At 34.1% G+C, this 12,237-nt stretch overlaps 1 protein-coding gene and 1 long non-coding RNA gene across 2 annotated transcripts in view; one reads left to right on the top strand and one right to left on the bottom strand.

Annotated features, from left to right (window-relative positions):
- Ac3 (Adenylate cyclase 3) overlaps positions 1-12,237 on the top strand; it is a 105,728-nt gene that overhangs the window by 17,054 nt on the left and 76,437 nt on the right. The gene's annotated exons all lie outside the window — the stretch shown is intronic.
- Positions 1,375-12,237, bottom strand: part of LOC135850083 (uncharacterized) — a 62,724-nt gene continuing 51,861 nt past the window's right edge. Inside the window, exon 4 of the long non-coding RNA XR_010559650.1 lies at positions 1,375-1,655. This is a non-coding gene — a long non-coding RNA (uncharacterized LOC135850083). The remainder of the gene's footprint in view (positions 1,656-12,237) is intronic.

The raw sequence follows: 12,237 nt of genomic DNA, 5'->3' as shown, positions 1-12,237 counted from the left end.
TACTCGTCGTCGTCGTTTCATGCTGTACAACGTGATTGAAAATGGCCTTTCTCGGCACACTCGCCCTGTCTGTCTTTCTTTCTCTTTCACTCATCTATTGTACCATAGTCATGTATCGTGAACCGACATAATGAAAATCAATTTTTCCAAATGTTCAATCATGCAGCAATTTTTATAACCCTGTTTGTCATCCATCCTCTAGTACAAAGCTCGTTAAAGCTCGATTTCGTTATCGTGCGACCACACGCCGTATTACAAGTGTATAAACACCACTTGCTCGCCTATATAGTTTACCGCTTACCTGTACCTAACCTAACTTTACCCGCAATCTAAAAATACCTATACGTAGAACACACTTCAAAGAAAAACACGACCGAGCACCGGTCGCGGTCTCGGGCTCGGGCTCGAGCCTGCATAACCAACCAGAAAAATTCTTATTAAAAGAAAAAAAAATAATAATAAAAAAGGAATTTTATACTCGACTTTTTTTTTTACTATTACGATGGATACAGACAAATGACGTCATTAATAAATTGTTTATGTAACGTGCAGCTTTCTAGCCTTTTTTCCAACACAAAATACCATGCGTGTTCCGAGCACTCGAGTGGCATATTTTTTTTACAGCATGTTTTGTGAGTGATGATGAGCCGTCTGAAATCTGCTAATTATGCAACTTATCTTGTGTTTGCAATTTTTCACCGGGTTAGGTTGCAACTTCTCTATTCACCGCGTGTTGTGCCTTGCAGCCTTGAGCTCTCACATAGAAAGTTCAATTTTTGAGATTTTTATATCACAATTGCTGACTTTGAACATTTTCCAGAAATGTGAAAACAGTGAAAAACAAATAATGTATGACGTTAGGAAATTTAATTTTCTACAATTTTCTTCAATCAAATTTTGTTCTAGTGCCCTCAATTCGCTCAGAAAATTCAATTTCATGAGGGGAGCTCTCCATCAAATTTTCCCACAAAATTTGAATTTTCTACCCACCCCTTTTGGAGTTTGTGAGGGTTGAAAAATAAAATGAACCCCAAAATCGTTTTTCTCATCACAAAATCCATAGATCTCGACACCATATTCGACTTTTATCAGTTTTATCTCAGTTTTTCCAAATTTCAATCAGGTTACCACCCCCTGCGGGGCTGAATGTGAAAATTGTCCCAAAATTTGAATTCTGCGATAGTGTTACATTCATGATTTATAAGAGACTTTCTCAGAAAAACGTCGAAAAATTCACAGATAAATCAGTGAAGTTGATTCGCCATGTCTACAATACGTAAATCAAAGTTTAGGCCCCACGTTGGGCGCCAAAAATGTAAGAGTGGAAGCTAGAAAGACTACATACATGAGAATAATACGAATAAATACCTGAAACAAAACACTTTTTCGAAAAAGTCATCTAGAGGGGCGGCGAGAGGAACGAAATGAAATGAATAGTGGTAAAACAAAGCAAGCAATGCAACATTCAATTGGGGTTATCTACCTAATTATGACACACTCAATCTACACATCAGAATAAGGAAGGAGCGAAACATATTTTATTAACTTAAAATAGGAAACATGTTCAAGTTACGACTTACCATAGACTATTCTGCAACTCTTCCTCATCTCCTGCGTGGAATTTTCATAACTCCGAACAAAACGAGGCGGAAATCCTGAAAAAAAAATAAAAAAATTCAATGATTAAAAAATAAATTTTCCAAGAGTGCAAATTTTCAAAGTGAAACGCAATAATAATACTGCTTTAAATAAAAAGTTAAAAGTCATGATAACCAAAAAAAAATAATGGTGAGATAATTTTTAAAATATGAGGCAGAAATTAATTGAAGTCCAGGACTTGAAATTCCCCTTCCCACCTCCTTCACCTATCACCCTACATTGAAAAAAAAATACAATATTTAATATGAAATTATGTCAACCATTTGCATTTACATATTTTGTGATCTTTCTAAAACAGGGTGTTCACTCATTTCTGGAAATGATTTTCCCTGACTTTTCCAGGTTTTCCAGACCAATTTCTCCAATTTTCCAGATTTGTGAAAAATGAAGGACACATACGAACAGGTAGGGGAGGGGGGGTCAAATTTTTTCGAACATCATGAGCTCCAAATATCGTTAATAGATCTACCGCTGTGCCCTTTTTTTTCAAGCATGACTGTGTGCTCAATAGAGTGGCCATTATTTTAAACTAGGTGGGATTTTTTTGGGGGTTTTTTAGTGGGAAAAACCAAGATTTTAACGTGCTGAGCTCAATTAATAATATCAAAATTTTTAGAAAGGGAAGCGTTCTGTTGAAAGAACAAAAATTGTATTAATAATTTGCATTCCATCCAGTCTTTCTGTCTTTGTTTCCTTCCGCCAGAGTGAAAAAATACCAATAGTTAACCTATGGTAAACCATAAGTATGACAAAAATATACCTATTGGTTTCTTTTCACATGGGTGTCTTTCCATCTGTCTCTCTTTTTGTCTTTTCGTCTTTTTGTCTTTTCACCTTGGCAATTCCCAATTCCTTTTTCCAATTTTTGTCGAAAAAGTGGAACCACTAAATATTTGGCAACTTTTTGATTGAAAAAAATCGATTTTTTCGTAATTTTAGACCAAAAATTGAGAATTTTTACGATTTTTGGCAATGAATTCAAGACTTTTGACAATTTCAGCAAGAGAAAAGTTTTTTCAGCAGTTTCTGGTGAAAAAACGACACATTAGAACTATTATTGGAAAAGAGTGGGAGTTTTCAGATGCAAAAAAACAACACAATTCCAATTCTTAGCATATTTTTCTCAAAAAACAGAAAGAAAATTCTAGACAATTTAGGCTAAAAGCGAGACTTCCACAATAATTTCAGTAAAAGGCAGGGCTACTTAACTATTTTCATCTTAGCGCTAAAGATCGAGATTTATTAGGTAATGATACTCATAACTCATAAGTTGATAAAATGCCAGACTTCAACAATTTTTTCAAAAAACAAGACTGAAGACTTTCTGGGAATTTGGCAATTTAAGACAAAACCGACCAGCAAAAAAATTGCCTGACCAAAGCGAAGGTGAATTTTTTCATTATGAGAAAAGGAAAAATCTGTTTGAAGTAACCTTTTACAAAATTCTCTGACTTTTCCAAGTTTTCCAGGCTTTTCTGGCTTGTAGATATTGAAACAGCTTCCATCATATCGAGTATCAAAATTTCTACATCGACTCCTTCGTCCTAAATCTTAAAACATTTTCAAAACAAAAAATCACCAACAATTTTTAAATTTCCATAAATAATTTTTACTCAGTCCATCCATAAAATTCAAACAAATTCTCACAACCCACTCCACCAATATTGAAACCTTATTTTGACAACTTTATTACGAACACTCGATGCCTCATTTACGAAAGCATTTGTGCATAGAGGAAAACTACTCGATATTTTCTTGGTTCGTGTTTTTCCAGTATACAGAATCGACTATACAGACACTTTCATCAAAACATTCACTTTCGGAGAGATATTTACGCGGTCTTGAAAATTGCTGCGTTTATCTGGGATAATCTCGCCGGTAGATCCACTCGAATCGAGTGGAAATTTAAGGTGAAAAAATTTTCCATTTTTCAGCGAGCATCGTTCGCATCGCAATACGCGTACCTACGTGCAGATGTCGCAATTCCCAACGTTGTAAAGTACGAAAGAAAATTTTCAGTCGCAGCTTATACATATATTTATAGAGAGCGAAAAAATTACCCACGAATAATATCTAGCGTTTGAAAAAGTTCACGCGTAGATCTCATTTTGTGGGTATACCTTCGTTAAGAGAGATACCTCTGTATAGCTATATAGGACGCGGTAGGTATTTTCTCATGCTAAAAGATTTAAATATCCTGCGGGAAAAGGTTCTCGCTTGTTAAATAAATTCGCTGAGTAAGCACGATGGCGTGGCAAGATGGCGAAGATTTTGTTATCTGTCGGTTTTATGCAGCGCGCACGGCGCACGCCATCATTGTCTCCGGAGTAACATTGCGAGCTGATTTGCGGCCGGGCTGCAAAAATTCCAACCGTGTGCGAACGTGGCCTGGCCGCCGTATAAATCGTAATAAATTTATGTCATCTCGTTTGAAGTTTTTATAGTGGCAAATTCTTAATGATTTGGCTGGTATGGTGATTGTTTATTACCGCTGTCGTAAGTGGTCGTAGTCTTATACTCGTAGGTACCTATTACCGATTGGCAGTAAAACTCGAAAGTGTAGTTGGAGATCAGGGACTTAGATTAGGGATGCGATTGTCGTTCAACTTGGCTTTTCCATTATCTGTTTTTTTTTTTTTTTTTTTGCAATTCACGTACAATACAATCTTTTGTAAAATTTTTATCATCGTCGTACGAGTACTACACTTTGTGGTCCAGTAATCGAGAAACGTTTCCGAAGGACGAAGCTGGAAAAAGATTTCAATAAAAGCATTGTGGATTCAAGTTCGAAATAATAAAATGCATGAAACGTATATTCAAGTGTATACGTCGTACGTCGTCGTCAAGTACATACGAGTAATGCGAACAGTTTGCGGAAATTGGATTTAGTATGATATTATCCACTTTAATAGAAGTTGTAGTCGAGATTATATTATCGAAACGGTGACGACGATGCGTTTTTGGAAAATTTCCAGTTTAATCAGTGCTCGAATAAATTAGAAAAAAAATTTGAATATTCGCAATGCTTTTGTCTAAATTATACGACCAGCTCCAGCTGCTGGCTTATTATGTACCAACAAACTCAAACGAAAAATCAGGTTGGTATTGCGATCATTATTTTTTTGAAGAATTCAAATTCGTAGTCGTCGAGTTCAATTTTGGATTTTATCCCTGACTGTCTCCTCAGTCTCCTATTTTGGAAAAAAAATGAAAAACTGAGAGAAAAACGAGGAATCTAAACCAAAAAAATAAATAGATATTCGAATTCATCAATCTCGAATTAGTGACAATCGACACCGTAATACAAAATTTCTTGAATTTGGATCAAAAATGGAGGACTTTGGTCTTTGTGCCCCTTGCCTTTCTTCTCCCTTGATTTTGATTCAATTCTAAAAATACTATTCTGTTGAAAAAAGTGTAAAAAATAATCGTCATCGTATTCCTTTGAATTTTTAAATGGTAACTTCCTATGGAAAGCTGAGCTTTCACCAAGAAAATTCGGGTTTCAGCTTTTTGGAGTCTAATGATTGAATTTGAATCTATTCTCTTCGCAATCCTGTACACATTTTGCTCTAACGTTGAACCAGTCTTGAAATGTGAGCCATCAGGGACGAGTAGTGTAGCAAGCAGTTGTCTACATAAGGTTGAAAAAGAATTTGCGTGCTCGGTTTGCCGTAAATACAGTGCGACGTATTTACGGCGAACCGAGTATGCAATTTTATTAACGCCACCACTGATATGACCTTGAAACCAGAAATGAAGACGGATCCTCCGATTTTACGTATACTCCAAAACGAAAAATCAGGGCTTTAGCAGAACTTTTTTTAAAACACGTGGAATTTTTTTAATGGGGCAGGAGGGGGGCAGACTAGGCAAAATCATCTTAAGATTTTTTCAAGCAACGTAAGTCGAAAATATAATTTCATCATTAATTTCAGTTTTTAATTTTCATTTTTACCCTCAAGGTTCTTGTTAATGGAATAAAATTGAACGAATAAAAAAGTTCTTTCAACATGACAAAATTTTTAAAAATGTAAAAAATTTAATGGAAAATTTGAACGACATTTGAAAAAAAATATATCTACCAATTTTTTGAAATAAAAAGGGGAGGTTTAAAGTAAAATACCCAGGTAAGAAGATCAAGGTGTCTAACAAAATCTGAAAACTAAAAAGAAGGACTTTTTGGAAGGACATTTTCAAAATTGAAAATTTATCAACTGTTACTCCCTCCATTTATTTTTACAAAATTGCTAAAAAAAAAACTTCAAAAATTTATAATTTTTAAAAGAAATGAAAAAATTAATAATATTAAGACGGAACTGATCAGTTTCTTTTCCAGGGTGTCTGGTGTACATCAAATCCAAGGCTTGTACTCAAATTTTTCTGAAAAAAGTAACTGTAGTAACCAGAAAAGTGATTTAAAAAAATTTAATGTAAAAAACAGAGCTGCAGAGCATAAAACTTTCCATACAAAACATTACATTTTATTTTCAGAGGCGTGACAAATTGATGTGTGGTGGGATTTTGGAGGGAGGGGGGGGGGTGAGACTGAGAAAATCTCCTAACTTTTCGAGCTAAATTTTCCCAATTATTTACTCTACAACCTCCGTCACACCAAGATTTTTCCAACTAATTGGCCAGATGTGGTTCGAAACATTTTTCAAAAAGGAAAGTTGGAAACAAAAATGTCGAATAAAAAATTTTTTCAATTTTTTCATTGATTGGATTAAGTATGTTTTTGGAATTTCTCCATCCTAGGAATTGTTTGAAAATTGATGTAGTAGAATTCAAATCTGATCGAGGGATGCGAGGGTGAAAGCTGTGAAAAATTGATAATTCAAAATATCGTAATACAACATAATTTTTTATGCAAAAAGTTGATTTTCATAACTTCAAAATTCGCTCGGGCAAAAAAATTTTAAAATTCACAATTCCTGAGGGGTAAACCAGCATTATTTTTGATTTGAGGAGTCAATTTTTCTACCCTCTAACTTCGCTTCGAGAAAAGAAAAGAAAAATAATCTAGCCCAAGCGAAGCGAGGGCGAAATAAGCTGTGGAAAATTGATAAAATGAGACATAAAACGTCACCATTCCTGATTTTGATTAAATGAGAGAATTACTCGTATTTGAAAATTTGGAAAAAAGAAGGACCTAAAGGAAATTTTTTCTTCAGTTTTTGTAGCCCTGCTTACCCTTCAAACAATCTATTGAAGTTTTCGGCCCTACTTTGAAATGAAGATTGTAAATTTGATCTCAGAATCATCAAAAATGTGATCGTACTTACTCAAATCGCAATTTTTTCAGATTATTTGATGCAAATCAAAACTAAGGAAGGAATTCATCAATGGGCTTTTTTTGAATTTTAATGGTAATTTGAGGGAAGGTAAAATCGGGGGCAGTGGGAGGGCGGAAGATAGGTCGATCGAGACTGAAAATTTCGACAAAAACCAGGACTTTTTTGCAGTAATTAGTAAAAAAATGATATCTACTTTTTCGAACTTTTTGTCAAAAAAAAGAGGCCAGATCGCACCTTTTTAGCAATAAAAAGCGACATTTTCTGGCAGGTTTTTTGGTAAAAAGCAGGACTTTGACAATTTCAGAAAAACAGTGGACTTTTAATGAGAAATTTCTAGGCAGCAAAAAAACAAGACTTTTTGGACTATTTCTGAAAAAAATGAGACTTTGAATTTTGTTTCGCAAAAAAGCGTCAATTTTCAGTAATTTTTGGTAAAAAACGAGACTAGACAATTCTAACAATTTTTTTTTTGTTGCTATTTTCAGCAGAAAGCGAGACTGACAATTTTAGAAAAGGCAGTTTTTTTTTTAGCAATTTTCAGCAAAAAACTGATATGTACCTACTTCAACCCATAACAATTTTTTTGAAGAAGTCGAAATTTTGGGAAATTTAATTATTTTTTTGGCAAAAAAGTGAACTATTTTTTCGTTTTTTTTTTACAAAAACGTCATGACCGAATCACTTTTACAATAACGTAATTTTTACTACAGTTTTTTCCCCCATTAAAGCTGAAAAAAAATTAGAGAAAACCTGAAACTTGAATTGGAAACAAACAAGGGCAATAATACGCCAAGAATAGCAGACAGAATGAACCCGCTTACATTAAAATAACGCACCAAGATGAAAAATTTCAACACGACGACGATAAATTGATAAAAATATCTTTCAATTTGCTCTTCAAAAATAACTCACTTCCCACAAATATAACTCTATTTTAAACCCTAATAAAACCGCGCCAAATTTTTATACCTAGAACTAACAACAATACCGTTCTAACGGACGAAACACATTCTTAAAATCAGAATTTCCAGACGAGGATTTTTACGTATCGGTATACCTCGTTATACTGACAAAACCAACACCTCGAAGTAGAAACCACTCGCGGTTTTCATAACTCGTTCCACGAGAGCGAAAAAAAGCTAAAAATTAATTTTCACGAGGGAAAAAAAAATTATTCAAAAATATTCCAAAAGGAAACCGCGCCAGAATATTGATTACGAGCAGGTGTAATTTTCGATTTTTTTTCTCTTTTTTCATTCAACCTTTGAAAATGTTGCTGGTTGCTGCCGAGCATTACCCACTACAGATACAGCCTGGAAGTGCAATCTGGCAACGTTGCGCATCTAGTCCGGCTTTATCAATTGTTCTTATGCAGTTATCGATGCGTAACGTTGAAATTCGGATTTTTCTCGGAACTGAAGGGGTTTAGGAAAATTTTTGTCAGAACATAAATTGAAGAGGATGAAGTTTCCTATCGATTGGTATATTTTTCTTCGAGTTTCGTACAGAAATGGCGATTTTTCAAACATTTTTATGGACAGATTTTTCAAAATGCCAACTTTAAATTGAAATTACGCAAAATTTTCAGTGGACACATAGGTACTTTAATATACCAAAATGTTCAGAATTTCATCCCCTTTCAAATGGTTTTTTACTGAAAGCGCTAGCATTTACCGTTCAAAAGTTTCTAAAGCTCAAAGCTTTGAACTTTCACAACTTTTGATCGAAAAGCGCTAGAGCTCTGGGGAAAAAACGAGGTTGTAGAGGAGAAAGAGTAGATCATTTTTCATGTTTCAAACACCTATGTGCTCGATCAAATTTTCGATTTATTAAAGTTCAAAGTTTCAAGGTTGAAATTTTTTTACATTTAAATTAAAATAAATCAAAATTTTGATCGAGCACATAGGTGTTTGAAGAATGAAAAATGATCTACTTTCTTTCCTCTACAAACTGGTTTTTAATTCAAATCTGTAGCATTTACCATTCAAAAGTTATTCAAGAAAAACTAAAAAATTTGGGCAATATCCCATAAGACAATGCAGCCGTATAGGACTACATCGTATGATTTTTGAGACGTTGCCGCTCTGCACTTCCAGGCTGTATCTGTAGTGGGTAATGTGCCGAGTAAAAAAAAAAAGAAAAAATCAAACAACTTTATTCGTTGCTATAGTTTGATTGGTTCGCGCATTTTGCGAGAACCCGGAAGGGAATAGCGTAATATTTTTTTCGAAACGCGTAATAAAATTTATTTACCTAGCGAAATCTCTTTTTCTTCGTATTCTCGCTTTGATGTAAGTATATTACACGAGTTGCCAAAGTTTGATCCATACTTTCGCCTTTTTTCTCGCATGTACGTCTACGACGTTAAAATGTTAGTTACTCGCTTATACATATTTTTTCTCCCTAGTGCGTATTTCTTTAATAAAAAAAAAATTGTTCTTTTTCAATGCATTACCGAAGACGTCGACGACGACGATGGCGCGACGTTGAATACTACTAAACAAACAACAAAAATACGCACAGAGAAGAATTTTTTTCGACGTAACAAGATTTTTTTTCGTATGTAATTCGCCAACAACCTTACGAAATAAAACAGCCTTCTCGACATAAAAAAGAGGCGATTTTTTCGACGAAAAGTGAATTAAAATTTAAAAACTTCTCAACAGTTTAATGCTGACAGTTTGCAAGAAACTGGCTTCTCAAGTTTTCGAAAAAAGTTACATTTACTACGCGAAAGCGGAGAAAAATTCGTTTCCATCTCGGATTACGGTGATGGTGGTTTAAAGTTTGCAGGCGTTATTTTCTACTTCTTTATTAAATTAATCGCAAATTTAAAATGGTGAGAAAATCCACATGACTGTGACGAAGACGACGCGACGAGGCAGAGCGAAACTGTCAGAGAAAGCATGCTAACTAAGTGCATCATGATTTTCAATTATTCTACGCGAATTTGAATTTCAAAATGGTAAAATTTTCTCATCTTGAAAGAATATAAGTCTCGTTTCGAATATTATTCCGGATTAATGATACGTGAAATAAAAACAGAAGAAAGAGAATACCTATATATAGGTAGAGTATTTAAATTCAGAGTCCGACGAGCGACAACGATACCGTGTTGAAACAGCTTTTAATCAGTTTAAAGTTTTAGTAAAATACCCATCGTCGCGCAAACGAAATGAAAATTAATAACATCAATAAAAAGCCTTAGCTACACCAGTTCGTTAAAAACATAAAATATACAACGTTAAAGTCAACATCGGCAATTTATATGCAACGTTGGGCATAGATGAGGCAAAAAGGTAAAATTGTGTCGGCGAGCCTAAAAAGTTTTAATGAATTTTAAAACAGCATAAATTATTCGACGAGTTTTATCTCGCACCTGCACACGTGTTTTGACTAGGTATTTAAATAATTTACAAAAAAGATTATTGGAACGAGAGTGTTTTAATCGACGCGTAAAATTATTCTCCGATTGCAAAAGCTCCTGTAGGTATTGAATAACTAATCGAAAAACCAACTAAAATGTCCATCAGACATCCTATAATAATGTATTTAGTTTATATTTTCAGGTATACTGTACCAATAAGTAATAAAGTAGGTATGATTATTATATAAACTACCTAGTACGTATCTACTATCTATGTACATATATGATGAAAAAAACAACATAATGCATAATAAGTAACCTATTTCAAATTTACAAGAGCGAAAAATCCCTCCTCGTCCTACCATAGCTTCGCTGTTTCAAATGAGAACGTATTGTACGAGTACAGCACAGTTTCAGAAACAGCGAAATTAAACGTGAAAAATGAAACTAAATTACGTCCGATAGAAATGTGTTTTTTCAAACAAAAAATTACCTACTGCTCCATTTTAAAAAAGGGTGATTCGTAATTAATCAATGTACGAGATAATTTTTTTCGTGCTTTCAAATAAACGAATACTAAATTAAACAAACGAGGCGATTAATTTTCGATTTTTCTCCTTCGAGAGAGCAGAAATTGTAAACGTTGTGATGTGAGTGGATTCGATGTGCTCGTGAAAAAGTTCAATTTGAAGTTTTGTGGCTGTAAATGGGGGCAGAGGGAACTCGACTGTAACCAATTTACCTGCTTCTGTGTCACTTTTAAACCTTATTCGAAAAAAAACCTTGGCTCATCTCGCTTTTGTTCTTTTCGAGTGAAATTTTACATCTTTTCATGTACTATTGGAAGGTAACTATTCGAATTTACAGAAAAACACTGGGTGTAAACAAAGTTACATTGAAAAAGCACGCAAAGAAACTACTTCCTTCTTCTTCCGAGTCAAAATCTCACAATCTCAACCACATTTCAAGAATTTTGGGGGATTCCCAAAATCAAATTTTGACTAAAAATGAAAATAAAAAAAACTTTACACAACTGACGAGGTTACCTATCGCTTCTCGGTCATCCAGCCACAGATTTTGCTCATTAAAAAAAAATCACCAGAGCACGGGGGGATATGACCCTTGGGGCAGCTCTCAAAAGAATTTCAGCTGCCCAAACTGAAAATTGAGGGTTCTAAAAGGTTTTTGAACTCTCCAAAATTGTCCAAAATTAGTATTCAAGTTGATAGAAAAAACTTGAATGACCAGTTATTATCCCGAAAGACCTCTTTTTCAGACACATTTAAATTGCCCCCGGGTTTGAGGGCCCAAGTTTGACTTGAATGAGAGAAACAATATTTTTGAGAGCTTAAATTTTTCAAAAGAAAAGTTGAAAAGTACACTTTTTTCGATTTCTACAGTTTTAGCTCTTCAACAACACATTTCAAAATTATAAAGCATTTTTTTTTTTTTTTTTTTTTTGAAAAAACTTGGGTATCTATAATGGAACTAAAAAATACACATTTTCTTATCATAATATCAAAAACAAAGTCTTCAACACGCGTTGACAGGTGAAATATAGCTCAGAAAATAAATTTCTTAAACTGCAGCTGCCCATTCGCACATTTCAGGATTTTTAGGCGTTTTTAGCAGCAACAACAAAGAAATTTTTTTGATTCAAAATCAGTGAATCAAGCAACCTATACTATTTTTGAAATTTACAGGCGTCAAAATCATTATCTAAAATTATCTTATCTGTACTCTCCTTGTTTGATAGAACATTTTAAAGTAACTTCATTGAGCTCCATTTCTAACACACGAAGCTAATTCTAGAGATGATTTTAGACCGTTTTGAAGCCTCCAGAAACTTTTTGTAGATTCCAGTTTTCGAAGAAAAATGCCCACAAATGTCCAAATCAAATGTACCTCTGATCT

The sequence above is a fragment of the Planococcus citri genome, chromosome 1 (genome assembly GCF_950023065.1).
Source record: "Planococcus citri chromosome 1, ihPlaCitr1.1, whole genome shotgun sequence".
NCBI lineage: Eukaryota > Metazoa > Arthropoda > Insecta > Hemiptera > Pseudococcidae > Planococcus > Planococcus citri.
The sequence above is the reverse complement of the archived record's forward strand: the minus strand, read 5'-3'. Positions and strand labels throughout refer to the sequence as shown.